This window comes from Ambystoma mexicanum, chromosome 6p (assembly GCF_040938575.1).
Source record: "Ambystoma mexicanum isolate Mex_15411 chromosome 6p, UKY_AmexF1_1, whole genome shotgun sequence".
Lineage (NCBI taxonomy): Eukaryota > Metazoa > Chordata > Amphibia > Caudata > Ambystomatidae > Ambystoma > Ambystoma mexicanum.
The window spans coordinates 1,492,674,575-1,492,693,780 of NC_090935.1; positions in this window are offsets into that span (position 1 = coordinate 1,492,674,575).

Here is a 19,206-nt window from a genome sequence, read left to right on the forward strand (position 1 = left end):
TTGAACTTTTTCCGGATCTGGTTTTAGGCCATCTTTTGAGAAGATGTGTCCAAAAAATTTAAGAGTGGATTTGCTGATTTCGCATTTGTCCGGGTTGAGTGTGAGGTGGGCATTTTCTAACGCCATGCATACTCTCCTCAGTGTGTCATTATGGCTTTCTTGCGTGGTGCCGAAAATTAGAATGTCGTCGGAGTAATTTAGACAGTTGGGGATGTGTTTTATTATTTGATGGATTTCATTTTGGAAAATTTCGGCGGCCGACGATACCCCAAAACTGAGCCTTTTGTATCTGAACAAGCCTAAATGCGTTGAGAAGGTGGTGATATACCTTGACGTTGGGTGCAACTCTAGCTGGTGGTATCCCTTATTTAAGTCTAATTTGGAGAACACCTTGGATCCATGCAGTAGGTGCATCATGTCGGTCATTCTTGGAGCCAGATGTCGTTCTCGCTCTATGGCTACATTCGGGGCCCTCATGTCTACGCAAATGCGAATGCTGTCTTTGTTGTCTTTTTTCGGCACGGGTACAATGGGAGACACCCAGGGGGTTGGTCCCGATGCTGGTTCTATGATGTCTTGCTGCAATAGTGACTGAATCTCATCTTCCACGTGCCTTTGTATGTTTAGAGGTATGCCTCTGTAGTGCTGCGCGGTCGGGGTTATTTGAGGGTTAATGTGTAGCTTTATTTGTTTGTCCTTTAATTTTCCCAACCCTTTAAATAGGGAGGGAAACATTTGTTTTATCATGTCCTTGGGGCTGGTCGTGTATGCCGACATCAACTGATACATGATTTGAATGAGTCCCATTTGAATTGCAGACTTGAAACTCAAGATGCTGCCACCTGGTACGTCCCCTTTTATGACATATATTTTAATCTTTTGATGCTTGTCTTTGTACTGACAGTGTGCCATGAACATTCCTTGGCAGTTGAGAGGCTTGTTGGAACCATATGAATATATTAGCGTGTCTGCTTCCTTCAATGATTTCTTGTAGTTGAGGCGTTCATAAGTCTCATCATTTATGACATTAACTGTTGCCCCCGTGTCGATCAGGAATTCTTTGTTTTGTCCATTTATTTGTAATAGCAAAGTGGGACTATATTCCGCGGCAATGCTGTTTCCAATAGCATGCACGTATCCCCTTTTCCTGTCTCCACTGGATGAGGATGAGTACGAGTTTCGTCTTCTGAGAGGCGAATTTTCTAGGTGTCTGATTTTCTGTCTGGAAGATCTCCTTTGTGAGTCATGCCTGGTGCTAGTATGGCTTGCGTGTTCTCTTCTTTCTTCTCGCCTTCTACCCTCTCGTGGCGTCTCGCGGGATGAGCTTTGGAGATGGTGTCTGGATGCTGTGGGTGACTGTCTCCTGCGAGATCTTGGGCTTTCTCTTGTTGAAGGTCGGTCTAGCCTCCTCGTGTTCCTCTGCGGTTCTGTCGGCTGGAAGAAATTTACGTTTCTGCACACAGATTGGAAGTGGTTTTCACCTCCGCACTTGTCACAGTTGTGTCCGATGGCGGGACATGGACCGACATGCGGAAATTTGAAACCGCACCTGTAACATTTCTTTTGTTCAGTAGGGTGTGATACTTTTGATGTTCTGATGGGGCATAATGATGCAGTGGAACCGGACTGTGAGATTTTGATGTTATCAAGTGATTCTGTCTGTTGCGTGAGGGCAGCATCGGCTCGTGCTAGTTGTAGTATCTCTTCTAATGTCCTGTTCTTTTGCAATAGTTTCTTTCTGAATTCCTGAGATGCGCAGCCGGCAATGGTTTGGGACTTTATTGCTTCTTCTGTTGAATATCTGTCAAAATCACAATATTTTGCTCTTTTTCTTAGACGCATTACAAAGCTGTCCATGTTTTCACTGCTGTCCTGTGTGGAGGTGTGGAAAATATGTCGTTCGTAGTCAACATTTCGCAATGGTGCGAAATATGCATTTAGAGCATCAATGATACCTTGAAAAGTGTCTGTGTTAGATTCAGGCATTTCAAAAACGATGTCCCGTACAACTGGTCCTAGGGAGTGGAGTAGGATTCCTCTGAGTCGGCGCTCCTCCCTTACCCCTGATGCGTCTATGTAGACATGCAGCTCTTTGAGCCATCTGGCCCATCTGGGAGCGAGGCTGCTGGTGTCTGTCATGTCAAATGGTGGCACAGCTAGTAGTTGAAGAGATTCTGAGCCATAGTCCTCTTTGTGAGTGGCTTGGCGAGGTGTGGAGCTGGAGGAGGGGCTCAGGGTTCCACTGTCCGGGTTATCATCAGACATGGTTGCTTCTTGATCCCTGCCAGTGACGCCTTGACTGACTGCTAATTAGCGTGCAGCTTTATAATGGAGACTATTGAGACGGAGGTTGGTCGTGTGCAGGAAATTGTCCTGGTGAGGCACTGTGCTTTTATCAGGCGCACACGCACGTGGTTGGGCCTGCGAGCCTTGCCGTGTGTATCAAAGCGGGCCGCGTGCTTTGTAGAGCACGCACGCGTGGCTGGCCCTTGATGTTATTGTTACATCAGGATTCCTCGTACTGGGCCTGAATGCAGTTCTTTAAACGCGTGTCGGGATGCACGCGATGGTGCAGCAGGTCTCCACGTGTATTACGCGGCGCGCGTAACACGTGGGTAAACAAATTTGTACCTGCTCGGGTGAACGCTGGAAATGAGCCGGGGCTTCTTGCTCTGGCGGATGCTTGCGCCGTGTGCGTAGCGAAACGGCTCCGGTGCTGTAAGTCGGGCGGCAGGAGTCCTGAAGTCAACGACTAACAGCTGGCAGGACCTTCTGGCTCCGGCGCCGTTTCAGGAAGACCTCGTCGCCATTGTTATCTTCTTGCAATGTGTTCTCGCTGTGGGAATACGCATAGATACACTTGGCAGGCACAGCGTGAGTAATAAGACAGGAGCGGACACGCGTGGGTGTTAATGTGACTTTAATCAAAACCCAACTGAGCCGGAGGCGGTAACCCCGCCTCCCCGCGTCACGTGGGGCGCAGCCCAATATCAACTGCAGTAAAAGAGGACTGTTCCTCTGAACGTATATTAACAATAGAGGTAGGACGTTACAGCATCATGAAAATGAATTGGGAAATGTTCTTGTGTGTGGTGTGCTCCACGTTTAAGAGGATCAAGTCCAGGCTAAGGGCTCGTGCTGGTGTTACGTGTCTCTGCACCAGGTGACCATTATAACAAAAGGGACAAGCGTTTTCATGCTCGTCAATCACTCCACCAGACTCCTGCCTGATGTGTGTTTCTTGCAGCGCTGTGCCAACACTGCACCCCAGGCAGAGGGCCTGCCCTGCAGAGGCCTTCACCATGGCAGTGCCCAATGCGAGGCAACGCTGTCCACCCTGTAACCAGCAGAGCCCCTGGGCGGCAACTCTGCATCTGTGTCCCAGAGCCTGTGCGTGGCAACTCTGGCCGTGTGTGGGTGTGGGATGATCCGACCATGTGACCACGGTTCAACAGGGTGATCCCTGCAAAGGTGTGTGTCGGCTGGGTGGCCCCAGCAACTGCGTGTCTGGACCTGGTACCTCCGGGGTGCAGACATAACATTGGTGACTAAGACGCCAGGTTGCAGAACAGCAATTGTCATGGGCTCCATGCTCTGTGTCTCGTCTAGATGGTGCTGAAAAGGATCAAGTCATTTCTTTGAATTATTAATCTCGCGCAACGTCTGCGTCGTTTGTCATTCTACATTGATGGAGGAGCTGTGCCCGGTCCCATGGGAGCGGCAGTGATGAGTGTGGCAGGCCGCCGTTTCGCATACAAGACTCCCGCCTGGGGGGGGGGAATGGTGCAGCGGAGGCCCCTGCACAAGCGCTGCAAGGAGTATTGTGTCACCGGTGGGCAATGAGATGATCTTTTATCCGGAGAGGTAAGAAGTGGTCCGCACTGCACGGGGACTTAACTATTGATTGCCTTAAGCTGTATGCATTGCATGCTTTATGTGTTGAATGTTTTAACATCGAATATTCTAAAACGTTACCCAATTGACGATTAGCTCGATTGAGCTTTGCTAAACAGTTCTGATAAGATTTTAAGTGTTTCTGCCACTCGCTAGCTGTCTACGGCATGTAGTTTACTCAAACTACATTTCCCAGTTTCCCTGCAGTATTTTTCTTCCGTTGGCATTGTGTCATCGCTGGCGCATATGCACAGCCGGTTTTCGCCGGTTCTCGTCCGGATTTAGGAGTTGAAATTGTAGGTAAGATTAATGCTCTATTCCGAGTATTGTATTTTGCACCAATCACCTCATCAAGGTGATCGACATGACTGGGTCCAGGAAGTCTGTTATTGTGAAGAAATATATGAAACTAGCCCTACCATCAAACTCAACCGCTGATTCCACTTTGGATACAGATTTGTCCTCTATCTGTGATCATATATCACATATTGCCTCATTTGCTCCAAACCGTTCATGTGACAATGTTGTTAATATACAGGGCGCAGAGTCTACCACTTTGACCCACTGTGCTTCTTTCCCCCCTTTTGTCTTGTCTGGGGAAATTATGGGCAGCATAGTTAACTTGCAGGAAGACTTTCTACCTCCCTTATATCTCCCCGAAGCCCTTCTGGCTATTATTGATGACTGCCCACTCAGGTCTATGGGGGACAGACTGGAATCCAGCTTACATGACTCAGTTTGCAAGTTAGCCATTACTGAACCCAAAGAATAAGTATTTACTGATCACTTTGCCCATGAAAATATCTCTGGTAATCAGAACGTGGTTTCTTCTAATTACATGACTGAGAGATTAGATTCTGCTGCAAATACCCCTCATGCTGAATTATTCACTGACTTGCCTGAGGTGGCTGGAAAAGACAGCCCCAGAAAAACCTCAAGATGCTGCCTATTAAATACTAGATCCCTGATTGGGCATGCAACCAAGGTGGCTGATTTTTTCTTAGTTCATAAGATTGACTTCTGTGCGATCACAGAGTCCTGGCTGCATGCTGCAGGGGCCTTTCCTGATACTAGCACTACCCCCGGAGTATAACATCCTAAGAGCAGATCAATTTCATGGAAAGGGAAGGGGAGGTGCTTTAAGCTTTCATAAATCTATTAAAATACATCAAGTTAATGAGGTCAGTATACCAGACTGTGAAGTCTTGAAAATCAAGATTACCATTGATTACATTATGACCTTGAGTATTTTTGTGATATATATATATATATATCGGCCGCCAAATACTATGCCAGATTTTCTAACACATTTAAGTGACTATCTCTTCCACCCTCAAATCCCATTTTAAGATGATTATGGGTGACCGTAATTTAGGTTTTGAAGACACTCCAGATACCCTTGAAAAAACTGTTAAGTCTACTCTGGAGGGACTTGATTTCATTCAGCACATTAGACAAGACACCCAAACTGGGGGTAGGTTCTTGGATTGGGTAGTCTCTCTTAGGGTATTGGTAGATAAGATGGAAATAGAACCATGTGGTTGGACAGATCATTATTTCATAAAATTCCAGATTCCTTGGACTGGATGTATGAGAAGTTCAAGAGGCACACCATCAAATGTGACATGTCGTAACTGGCGGAAGCTTACTCTCTCTTCTGTTACCTTTTTTCATCCCATTCGAGACAATCTTGTAAATTACAACTCAGCCACCAAGTTGGCTGCTATTTACCATCACATGATGCCCTTAGCAGTAGATAGCCTAGCTCCACTGAAATCTAGGCTGCTGAAACCACAACAATCTAAAGTGTGGTTCTCTAAGGAACTCCTGAAACCTAAACATCAGAATAACAAAGCTCTCCGGATTTGGAAAAATACTTTGTCCTTGGAGGACAAAACGAACTGCAGGATTGCTGCCAAGGCTTGCAAAACTGCTATTTGTATGGCAAAGAAATCCTCGTATTACAAAAGAATCAAAGACGCAGCATCTGATTCTAAGGAACTATTTAAAATCTTGAGAGAACTGAAAAACTCTCATCCTTTGGTTCCCACAGCTGTCAAAGATCTAAACTGGTGTAATTTCATCCAGAACGCGATGGTACACAAAATCAGAAAATAATGAGTGTTATCATGACCAAGCTATGGGCCTCGGGCAGTCCATCCTCTACAGGCTAATGTGGTAGCCCAAGCACATCCATACAACAGTTCAAGTTCACGGAGGTAGGGGAAGCAGAGATGTTGGATATTCTTGAGATAATTAAACCTACTAATTCTAGAGGTGATGTATGTCCAGCTGCCATTGCTAAGACCTGTGTCATTTCTCTTATTGCTCTTATCACTACATTTGTCAGTGCCTCATTTCAAGAGAGCTATGTTCCTCTGAGATAAAACAGGCACGGTACCTTCTCACCTTTGAAAAAAAACATCATTAGATCCTAACCTAATGGGCAACTATCGCCCTATCACTAACTTGCCATTTCTTCTGAAAATACTCAACAAAACTGCCCATGGCCAAATGTTCTTAGCCCTACACAACATCCTAGGCCCTAAACAATTGGGCTTCAGAAGCTACCACAGCACCAAGTCCACCCTTCTGGACCTGAAAACCAACATCATACAATGCTGTGACAAGGGGAAGACCTTGCTTCTGATGCTTTTTGATCTTATTGCAGCGGTTGATCTCATAGACCTGTTTCGGTTTATTATTTGGTCACACTCATCTCAAAGAGTTCCTTTCCCCCCAATGAAGATGGCGCACAATAAAGCACTATTAGTTTTGTTAAGGTTCAGTTTGGTAAGGCCTACAACCCGTCTCACACCCAACCCCCAACAAATACCCAGTGCCACAATGGACTAGGTACCAGGCCGGCGTGTAGTAAGAGTATAGATTTATTAATTTATTTAAACCAAATTTTACAAACAGACTAACATCATCCACCAATGCTGTGGCAACACAAGAACAAACATGACTCCTGTAAAGGGACCTACACAGAAATAACACTGAGATATGCAGTCACAATTATTTATTTTTAAATCAATCACCCACCAATACAGAAAAGAACAATTCAAGACACAGAGTGATTGCTGATTTGGTTATGCTACTTTTCTCCCAGCAACCCCCATCCTCCAAACATCAATTAGACCTGACCCCTGTGAATTGAAGACCAGTGGCAGAGAGTGGAACACAATGGGAAAATCGTTTTAGGATTTATATTAACTGCACTCTTTGGAAAAAGGGGATTCAAGAGGCAAAATCAGTTTTCCTATTCCACTTGTTACCACTGATGCAATATGAGGGACAGAAAAACAATGGGAATTTCATTTTTCCACACCTAAAAAGAACAGGCAGGGCTTTATGGTTTTGGTCAGAGCACAATGAGAAGAAGGGGCCAGTTTGGTTTTGCACCCAGCACATGCAAAGGCACTACCAGGCTTCACACTTTTGATTTAAAATGAAGGGTATCAATCTGGAATTTCGTTTTACACCCTGTACACTCACGTGGAAACAGGGTTTGGCGATTTATTCTTTTGGCAGATCTTTATGTCCATAGCGGCTCACAACACACTGGAAGGAGCTTGTTGGTTTTGAACGCCAACAAAACACCTCCTGTGATTTCAATAGGGGAATTCATTGATTTACTTTAATTAAATATGCTAAGGATCTACACAAACAAACAGGGTATTTTGCTATGGGGAAATAACTAGAACAACACTGGAAAAATGCAGGGCCTACACCATCTATGGCTTTGGCGATAGTTTTACTTAGGAAAGGCCTTGGAATGGGCATCGGAGAACAGCAGGGCATCGCTGGGACAAGGGTGTCAGTCAAGGATCTGCTCTGAATCCTCCAAGGGATCCCAGTCAGCTTCTATGTCTCCTGGATCCTGTCTCCAATGCAAGATTTAGGCCTCTCTGCTGGGATGTTTCTCGCAAGAGTTCACAGCAGGTTGCCTCCAAGGATTAACTGAAAGCCCAGTTCTAATGCAAACAGGTTTACTTATAGGGCAAATTACCAACTTGCTATAATTCCCACGGAAGGGATTGGTTGCTTTTCTCTACCCACCTACCACCTGTGTGATAATAGGACAAGGAGATGGCGGGAGTGAGTCAGGAAAGCTTTGGGAGGAGAATGCTTTGTCATCCCAATTTGACAGGTGGGCTCGGCAAGGACAAACATCTAAAAATCTATCAACATGGCAAGTACCCTAAATTTTCAACTCTTTACATGTATGAATATATTTTTCAGAACTGCTTTTTAAGGCAAATCAGATGATGCTAATCTGAAGTCCGCACACCCTTCCTATGCAGAAATATCTGTATCACTGAAAAATATGCCACTTCATAGTTTTCATGTTACTTATTTCCTTCATCTTCACACCAACTTTCAAATCTCTCGGAATCAAGGGAAGGCCAAAATAACATTTTCATTAGTTATGTTTATCACACAAAGTTTGTTTTAGCATGGTGCGAAGGGAATTACTGTCACCTTTAATAAAAGTCTGGAATGACAGTTGTGGCATCTATGCTGCCCTTTTTATGCAATAATATGTATTTTTCCATGTACTTAAACTGCAGTCTTTTTCTTTATTCGCTTTCCGTTTCATTTTCCATTAAGCATGTGACAGCCAGAGCCTGGCTCATGTTTATGTTCGCCTCCCCCTTCAAGGTCTGATAGCAACTCTAATGGACATGTTATGGCAATTGTGACCTCAAGGTCACTTCTGCTGAAAGAACATACATAGCCTTATCAGTCTTTAACCTGGTTTACATCTAAGCTGTGTATTTCTTTCTATATTTTCAAGAAATGGCCCTGATCGATGGTTGTCACCCAGGCCCCTTTCTTCAGGGCAGAAGAGGAAAGGTCTTGGAGGTTAATTTTCATGTTTGGAGAAATAACCGGCTCATGTACCCTGCAAGCAATGGCCTGTTAGACTCGCGCTCAATTAAATTTACACAACATCTTGTAAGGCACCTGGGCCTTATCTATATTTACAAAGTTTCTTTAAGGTCACAGTTTCAAAATACATGAGTATCACTTCTGGATTGTCCATATGTATAGGGCAGTTATATGAGAAAACCATGTTCAAACTTTGAAAGTCTAGTGATCATTTTTCTCTGCATACTGTCATTCGGATGAGGGAAAAATGAAAAGGAAATTATTTTATTTTTTGTAAATGCAGCGAGCTTGGTTTCTCTTGAGATGACTGGAGCACAATCTGCTATTACATTGAAGATAATGTACACACTGCTGTCTCTTGAAGTAAAAGTGCAGCTCTCTGTGGATTGAGTGAAATGGCATTATCAGCCACATGTCTTTCTTTTCCATGCTGAAATGCATTTCGCATATCTTTGCACTTTTGATTACAGCCCACTTTCTTTCGTTGGTGATTTAGGCCTGTTTGTGGTTCAATAGGCTTCATGTCTGACATCACCATTTCTCTGCTGGGCTTATATTTCAATGGGCATTTATAAATCACTCTGGCCTTTTTATTTCTGGACTTTAGGGGCCATATTTCACCCCATACATTGCGCCACCATCATAACAGGACTATAGGGCTCTGCCTCATTCTCATGTGAAGCCTCATCTTGGGTCCACTCCTTTTGACTAATAGGACAGCTATAGTCCATCATGAAGAAGTTATGACAGAGGGTCATGTGCTCTCATGTCCTGTTCAACATTGCCTTTCTTTACGTTACTGGAGACCAAAGGCATAATATATGCCAACTATGCAGTTGATACACAGTGGGCCTCATTACAACTCACCCAGTATGGAAACAACAGTGGCGGTAAACCCGCCGCCACCGTTGTTTCCATACCGGGTGATCACGACTCCTGCAGGCGGAGGCGTCCATCCCGCCAGGTCTGACCTGGCGGGTTTAACACCGCCCGCCTGCAGGCGGACGAGGAAACACCGGCACCATCACGAGATGGTGCCGGTGTTTCCATGATCCCCACTCCCATTGAGTCCTATTGAATTGGTTTTATCGCCTCGGTTACCGCCGGACTCGTAATGAGGCCCAGTGTCTTATACCACTCACAGGTAATCATACTTAAGACACCTTGAATATTAATACCATCTATAATTACATACACTTTTGTATGTGGTGCAATGGGCTGGCACTCAACAGCTCTAAGACTGAGATTATGATTGTCGGCACTGCATCCAAACTTCACAAATTGGATACAGACTATCAATCTTTTCAAATCGCTGACTAGACCTTAGCGATTCTGCCCAAGATCAAGACTCTTGGAGTAGTCCTTGACAAAGAGCTCACTATGAAAGATCATATCAGTACCTTGATATCAGTACATCATACTACATCAAGCTTCTAGCTCATATTAGACCTTTCCTTGATAGATCCAATTGTGCTACTTTAGCCTGTGCCATCATAGGAGCTTGCATTGACTATTGCTCCAGCGTGCTCCAGGGCATAGGTAAAGGTGAACTAAATTGCCTACAAGTGGTGCAAAACAATGCTTTACGAGTTGTCAAGGGGCTTTGAAAAAAGGACCATGTTACGGTGGCGAGGAGATCCCTGCAATGGCTACCTATTGGCAGATGGATCACTTTTAGGACCTTATGTATTACACATGCCTGCCTTTAAGGGAAAGGCCCAGTCTATCTCTCCAGTCATCTTCCCTGGCTCGCCAATAGGTAAACGCTAAGGTCCAACAATTCCTGTCTTTTGCAGATCACCTGCTCAAAACTGACCCTGGTTTTCGGCAAAAGAGCAGCACCTTCTTTGTGGAATGCCCTAATTCCGGCCCTTAGATCTTCCTCCTCTTTACCATCTTTTAGGCATCAGCTGAAAACCATACTTTTTAAATAACTTCCCCTATGCACTTGATGTTGACTTAGCCACTTGATTTGATTGTTTTGTGTTGTTTGTCTATGTTTTAGCGCTTCTATGCCTACGGGCTTCGTCCAAGCGCTCTTGAAATAAGTAAAATAAATAAATAAGTAACTTCATTGGGCCCTAAAAAGTCCCCAGGCCCGGCCGGCGGTGACATGTGAAGTGCTCTATTTTGGAGCTGAAAGAAAAAATATATATATGCGCTAATGAGGAAAAGGAGGCACCCGCGCTGCAGCAGATGCACCATGAACTTGATGGGCTCCACAAAAGATCCTGGGCCCAACTGGCAGTGAGTATAAATGGGAGAAAGAAAGCGCTGATTAGGTGGTGGTGAGCTTTAAACAGAAAGACAAAATGATGAAAGAAACGGTGTGGCCAATGCACTGGGAGCAACTGTAAAGCTCCATGGAAGATCCTGGGCCAAACAGGCGGTGAGTTTGGAGTTTGGGAAAAAAAAAGAATAAAGGGAAAAGATGTCCCGCAGCTGCCCGTGCCTCTCTTACAGCACACTTGGGCCTCAGTCAGTGATTAGTTGTTTAGTGCATGCTCTGGGTTTGGAGCCTTACAAAGAAATTAAACAATGGCATTGCACAGACCAAAGGTGCCCCCCCTGCATGTGGTGCAACAGCAATGATTAGAAAAATGCAACTCCTGCCTGCGGGAGCAAAATAAGTGATGTGGACCAGACACTCTGCCAACAGTGCCCTGCTGCAAGTGGTTCTGGGAAAAGGGAATAGCAAATGAGGGTTGCAGCTCAGTATGAGTGCTTGTGTGCCCTTCTATGCCAACAGCCCCTGCCTTGGTGGGGGAGTGAAATGAGTGTCATCAGATATCTTGTCACCAGTGTTGGTGCTGCCTGTCCCACCATGAATGACAAGGTTGATGTGGTGTTGGGAAGGAAATCAGCCTTTCCCACCCCCCTAGGCCTTTTTAGACGGAGGTGAGTCCCATAAATAGACATGCAATGTACCAAGCGGGAGAGGGCTGCGCTAAGAAACCCAGCATGAACACAAAATTGCAGGAAATTATAAATGCATAGGCTTAGTGCATGCACATAACGAGAAGTCATTTTCTAGTTATGGTAGACATATTCAGTCCTGCATGGCTGTGAGGTAAACGTAGGCCCAGCAGAAAAACTGGACAGGCCCAAACGCTGAGGATAGATGAACTTGCTCTGCTTATTCCTATGGAAAGTTCCCTTTGATCCTTAACTGTTGCAATTACTGTTTATCCCAGAGAGGAATGCGCCCTGTAAGGCCCTGAGACAGCACCAGGCTCCTCGCAGCACACATTCATCACAGCCAGGCCAACAGCAGATCTCCAACCTCCACCCAGCCCACCAGGAGTTATGGCACCCACAATTGACCCAGTCCAAGACCCTCTGAATTCTGCAACAGTAGGTGACCTCAGACCACCAACCATAAAACCAATGGTATAAAAGATCTAAACAAACACAACCATCTCACCTTATCCCATACATATATCCTTTGTAATGTGAGGTACAGGGAGGACTAAATTATAGTTCAAATTGAGGGTGGAAGCCTTGGGTGTAGAGAGTGCAATATGAACTGAACAAAGAATGTGCAGGTCAGCGCGATCGTGTTCCTCCCCCTGTGCGAGTCAAAAAAGTTGTCCAGGTGTATGACATAATGATGTAGTAGCATTATCGCACAATAGTAACTTTGTAATAGCAATATGTGAAGAGCCTGACCTTCAGTCCCTGGAGAGATGAGCCCAGCTGGCCCCACGTGAGGGAAGACAGGTGGAAAAGACTGGAGCCAATCATAGCCTTGCATCACCTATGGAGCAAACCCATGTATAGGGTCTAACCAACCAGCCACGCAAGTTGCTGCCGTATGTAATGACGTCACTGATGATGCTGTGTACCCTTAGAATGTCTTGCTCATGCAGATTCTGGCAGAACGTTCTCGAGCAGCAGAGTTCTTTGCTTGCACCCTTACTTTATGTATGCTTAAAACTTGTTATCCTTGCAAGAAATCTCTTGGCATTTTTTCCCTAGCGTGTTGTATTTTTTCTGGCTTGAGCGTACAGGGACGTGCCTTCAATTAGTGACCCTGGCATGATACTGGCGCCACCTGTATCTGCAGAGTTATCCAGGAAACCTCTCCGGAAGGGCCGCTCCCACCTACAGCAACCAGTCCCAAAAACACATACTTCCCAGTGGTCGTGCAATAGCTGTCTTTGTAGAATCCTGCCTGCACTTTGGAGCGGGGTGTGACCCCAAGGAGAGGTGCAGGCCGGTGGTGGAACCCGTGAATGGAGGAGTATGGGTGAAAGCGTACATGTGATTATAGCCTTGCAAGTGATAACATGTAGGCGACAGATTTATGGGAAAGTGTGAACGGTGTGAACACACAGAGATTGAAGTTGGGAGCCTGTGGTTTGTTTTATTAATTTTTTAAGGAGAATAATAAGGAGAAGAAAATGAGAAGATAGGGAGCATTCCCAAGTGAGGGGGAAAGGTGGCACCACAACCATTGTTTAACTAAGAAGAAAAGAGGAAATACATAGGCGATCTGTATAATTTCAGAATTCGGGCATAGTAGTGATTGTTATTTTTGCCTGTTATTTTAGTTTGTTTTATTCATGTATTTTTACTGTGTAGGGAGGAGGCCCAGGAGGGGCATTGTGTAGATTGTATGCATTTGAGGAGAGTGTTGTTTGTGTGCGCAAGGAGTCAGAAAGGGGAACAGGTGGATGGGGGGAGAAAAAAAGAGTATTTTGGATTTTTGTGTGGGCAAAGGGGGGGGGAATTGAACTGTGTTTTTGACAACATCTGCATAACTGTGGCACATTAGTACAGGAGTAGCACTATTAGCAGGCACACGGGAGACGTGACCATGGGGAGAGAAACAACCATAGAGCACATGTGCAAGGCTTTGCCATTGTACTGCAATAAGATTAGGAAGAATCACAACCAGTGGGTGACCGGAACTAGGGGAAAGGGGATTCCCCACCCCTGGCCAGAGCAGGGCTCTTTTGACAGAAGTGTTCTGGAACACATGTCCATCTTTTTGACTTCGAAGTACAAAGGGAAACAATTACAGAACAGAAGAGAAATATTGAACCTCTGGAAAATGTTCGAGGATACAGAGTTGTGCAAGGGGGAAGGAGTGGCACGCGACAATAGTAAAGGCGCAGGCCCAAGCAAAGATGGGAAGGCTTCAATGGAAAGCGAGGGAATATCTCCTTTAGCAGCCTGTCCTGCAGCGGTATACACAAACCCTATATATGTGTCAACAGTTTTCGAATGTAGCGACACCAGCGACAGCACCACCGCCCCCTATACGCCCCCTATGTCTCCCCTCCAGCTGTTGTAAGGAACACAGATGTAAGCCCAAAAGACCTAGAAATAGCACTGCCACCGACACTTACAGAACAAGCCAGACTGTGGTCGGCATGTGACGTAACAAAGGCAGACACGCCAGTGCAACATGGGATGGATGAGTGGAAGTCAGGAGATTTTTTATTCAGAATAGACAATGCAGCCATACAAAATTTTGCACGTAGAGCATAACGCTGACGCAGACAGCTTGGTTTATGAGAATGTTGGGTCCAGTAGCGGAGACGAAGATGAGTGGAGTGAGTTTGATGAGGTTGAGGACGGGGAGGATGGAGGGACAGAGCAAGTGCCTCAAAACACCGAGAGGTTGGAAAACCTATGGAACGTCAGGTTGAGGGAGAAGTTTGGCCGGATGGCAGTAGCAAGGAAAAAGGGAAGTGCAGCAAAGGGCCTAAAGAGCCAACTGAAAATGCAAATCCTAATATACAAGGGGGCAGGGAGGCCGCAATATGTATCATGGGCACAGATGGACAAGAATTACCTAATAAAGGCACTTTCAGCACTAACGGTGGGTGCCGGGAAGTGGATATACACTTTTGAAAAGCACAAAGTGGGAGTATCCCTAGCAATATGAGACATAAGAGCCAATTGGTGGCTGGGTTTGGGGATCAGGCGGTCGATGTGTGGGTAAAGGTGGGGTACCCGGGAGTAACACTGAGTAACGACGCTCATGATCTAGCATCGTTTAACAAGATCAGAGCAAAAGTATGGGATGCGCTGCGGCGAGCGCTCCCAGATACGCCAGATTTGCAGTCCATCCTGTGATGTACAATGGGCGACGTTGAGGACGCCGCACAATTCATGCTTAAGGTCCAAGAGATGTGGAGGGCAGAAACGGGTAACACCAAGGACCAGTCAATACCCTTTTTCTGTTTCATAGTAAAACAAGGCCTGCCCACAGAAGTGAAAAAGTGCTCGACACAATTGTGGGGCTCGAGGCGAAGGGGTGGCCTGAAATTCAAAGTATTATAGTGCATCATTGTAGGAGAATAAAAGAGCATGAAAAAGAAACCCTTCAGAAGTGACAGGCGGAGGAAGCAAAACTAGTACAGAATAAATTAGCCAAAGTGGCTGTTGTGGCATCAGGACTGACACCAACACAGATAGAGGGAGGAAGGATATTCCCCTAGCTTTACAAATGCCAGAATAGCCGTGGTGTGGACGGAAGGAGGACAAGGACAGTGGGGCGGAAACCCGCAATTCTCTGGGCCACAGTGGCAAGGAGAATATCAGCGAGGATGAGGTGGGTTCAGAGGATCAAGGGCAGGGGGTTTGGAGGAAAGGGACCCAGAGGAGGGGGAATGGGGTAATGTTGGACCTCTGGGAAGTGGGGGCATTTCTCAAGGTAGTGCAGGAGTAGACAAGATATGGGGTATAGCTATGGCCAGCAGAACTATGGCCCACAGCCCCAAGGGGCCCATGAAGGACCACCCCCAGAAGGGCCTCAATATCATATGAGATACACCAAGCTTACACTCAGTTACCCCCAGAAATCCCAGGCCCTCCCCCGCCATGACACTCCCAACAGGCAATGCTGCGTTACCAGCCTCGCACCAACATGCAGCACACAGGAAGAACAAACGTCTTCAGTGACACACCCAATGGCACAGTGGGCCTGTTTCAAGGTGCTACAGTGGTGTGGGGGTATCCTTTTCTCGTTCCCAGGAACAGACACCTATCCTGACGAGGACAGCCTACAGAGAGCACTTGCGTATCCAGTCCTGTCAATGACCCTACGCCCAGAAGAGGAACCCCTGGTGGGGGTGGAGATAGGAAACAAACAATTCATCTTTATGGTAGATTCAGGATCCAAGAAATCGTACATTAGTGACGGTGACTTCCCACTATCTTGCAAAACTCTCGACATGCAGGGATTCTCTGGAACTGTTTTAATGGTTCCATATACAAAATATTTAGATGTAAAGATGAGAGGAAAGGTAGTACGTGCTCACCTACTGTATTATGAGAGCTCCCCTGTCAACTTGCTCAGCAGGGATCTGCTCAGCAAGTTGAACATGACAATCTCATTCAAAGACATCGGCATTGTCTGCGCCACGCCGGGCATGTTCTCCACAAGGGCAATGCTTGTAATACATACCATGGCACATGATGTAGTGCTGTGAGGCATTCCCGTTGACCCAGACATGTTCATGTATGGCATAACAGTGCTTGTGCAAGAAGTGCCGCAAATGATCAAGGCCTGCTGTAGAGTGCCAACTGATTTCATTTCCCACTCTGTAGTGTCCTCAGAGTTAGTGGAAGGCACCATACTGCGCCTAGATCTGCAAGGATTGTTGGTGTCAGCAAAAAGTAATTGTCGTCTTTGGCACAGACAACTGGAGATGCCAGTAGTGCACTGTATTGTGCATTGACTCCACCATCCCTGTCAATGAATTTGCATATGTAGAATCTTTTCAGGGCAATGATGGTGATGGGTAGATAATACTTGAGATTTCCATCCCCTGCGATATCATGGTGCAGCATAGGAGAGTGCAACGCCCCCTAATGGCCATTCTCACACCGCCCCCCCACCATTCATCCAGGGTGACTTACAACATATGCCGACACAGTTGTGGACAACTAACCCACACAATGTAGGGCTACTAAAAGAAGTGACCCCTGTGAGAATCACACTAAAGAATGGAGCACTACTACCCCGAGTGAAACAATACCCACTATAAAGGGAGGCAGAAGAAGGGATAAAGGACACAATACAGCCTTCACTGCACCAAGGGATCATAGTGCATTCTACCTCACCATGCAACACAGCCATATACCCTGTCAAAAAGGGGGGTAATTGAAGTATGATCCAGGATCTCCGCCCTCTCAATGATGTAGTACAGAAGGAATTTCCTCTCATTCTGAACCCTGCCTCCATTTTGTGCAGCATACCCAAGGAAGCGAAGCACTTGACAGTGGTCGATTTAAAGAATGCTTTCTTTTCAATACCATTGCATCCAGACTCACAGTACCTCACAGCAGTTACACATGGCGGAAAGTGCTATGAGCACACTTGCTTGGCCCAGGGGTATTGAAAGAGCCCTTGCATATTTAACAGGATACTGCACGAGTATTTAAGTAGCATCCATGTACCCAGCACGGTCATCCAGTACGTAGATGACTTGTTATTATGCAGTGACAGTGAGCAGAACTGTCACAGAGACTCCATCACACTGCTCCAACTGTTAGCCCGCTAGGGATATAAGGTTGACAAGGCCAAGTTCCAATACTGCCAGCTGGAGATACTCTATCTAGGACAGCTCATTTCAGAAGACGACAAGAGAATCATACCTGACAGAGCAGTGACAGTGCGCACCACGCCCAAGCCAGTTACAGTAAAAGGTATGAAATTCCTGGGGTTATGCAACTACTGCAGGGTTTGGATTCTGGACTATGCAGCGTACCTGAGGCCAATCTTACAAGGCTTCAAGGAAGCACAAAAAGGCAGCCGTAACCTAGAATGGACAGCAGACATGATACAAAGTTTCATTCACTTAAAAGAAGTGATTTCGACAGACACAGTTCTCGCCACTCCAGACTACACACAGGACCTTTACATATTTTCACACTGAAATGGCATACTTATGACTGCAGTACTGACATAGAAGAGCATGATGGGACATATGCCACTGACCTACTACAGCAGCACACTAGATTCAGTGATGCAAGGACAGTTTTCATCCAAAAAAGCTCTTGCTGCAGCTGCCTTTGCTGTCAAATAAAGTTCCACAATAGTGACAGGGTGCTCAGTAACATTGTACGTGGAGAACTAAGTATTTGCGATTTTAGAAAGATCGAAGTCCACCCCGGCCACCCAGAGAGCATTGGTGTATGAGATTATCATCTCAAGCCTGAATGTCCATGTAGTACGATGCAAAACAGTAAATCCTGCCACGTTCCTAACGGAAGCATGCACAGACACAGATTTAGAAAAACACGACTGTCCCACATATGAGGGCTAAGAGGATGGCATCCCCAAAGCCAAAGCCAGTCCACTAGGAGAGGGTGAAGTGCTCTTTGTTGACGGGTCAGCGACAATTGACCAGGGCACAGGACAAAGGCATACTGGGGCGGCATTGGTGCACTTAGAAGCGGGGGGAGTGTGAAACATTAGAAATGAAAAGACTACCTATGCACTACTCAGCACAAGCAGCAGAGCTCATAGCGCTCATAGAAGTACTTAGAGTATCGAAGGGCTGTCAAGTGACCATCTATTCAGACTCAGCATACATTATCACAAAGGTGCACGCTGGTCTCTCACACTGGAAAAGAAGGGGCTTCCAACAAGCAGACAGTTCACCTGTGCAACATGCAGAGATACTAAATGCCCTGATTGACACCCTGACTGAGCCATTTGTAGAGGCGGCCGTCAAATGCTCTGCACATACCAATAATAATGACAACATTTCTTTGGGAAGCGCAGCCGCAGTGTACCTCCCAGTGCCCACACCTGCTGAGTATGTTGTCACTGCCATTTGGACACAAACAGAGAAGGACCTATACACAACACTGCCCAAGGCACAAATAATTGAATTTCAATGTAGAGCACCACAGAAGGAGAAAGACATTTGGCTCAAGCGAGTGTGCGTACAATAACCAACTGATGTCTTATGGAGACAGCAATTTCAAAAGCAAAGCAGTAATGCCAATTGAACTACTTCACATGCCATTTGAGCAATTGCACACCCCTCTCGCAGTTCGAAGCAACACATTGCAGCAGACATTCGAGAGGACTGGTTCATACCGAATATTCAGGAACACTTAGCAACGATGGCACAACAATGCACAACATGCCAAATATCCAGCACTGGCATGATGCTTCAAACGTTATGAAGGACTCTACCTCGCCCCATTGAGCCGTTCCCCTTGCTCCATATTGACTATGCAGAAATGAGGGAGAGATGTTATGGAGCTCAATATCTTATTGTAGTGCTCTTTCTCCTGGTGGGTTGAAGCCGACCCTTGTGCCCAACCAGATGCCAAATGTGCCGCAAAATTCCCCGTACGTGAGCTCTTTCCCTGATGGGGGTGTGCAATGTTTTGAGATCCAATTATTATTTTTTCAATTGACATAATACAAAAAAATCTAAGCAC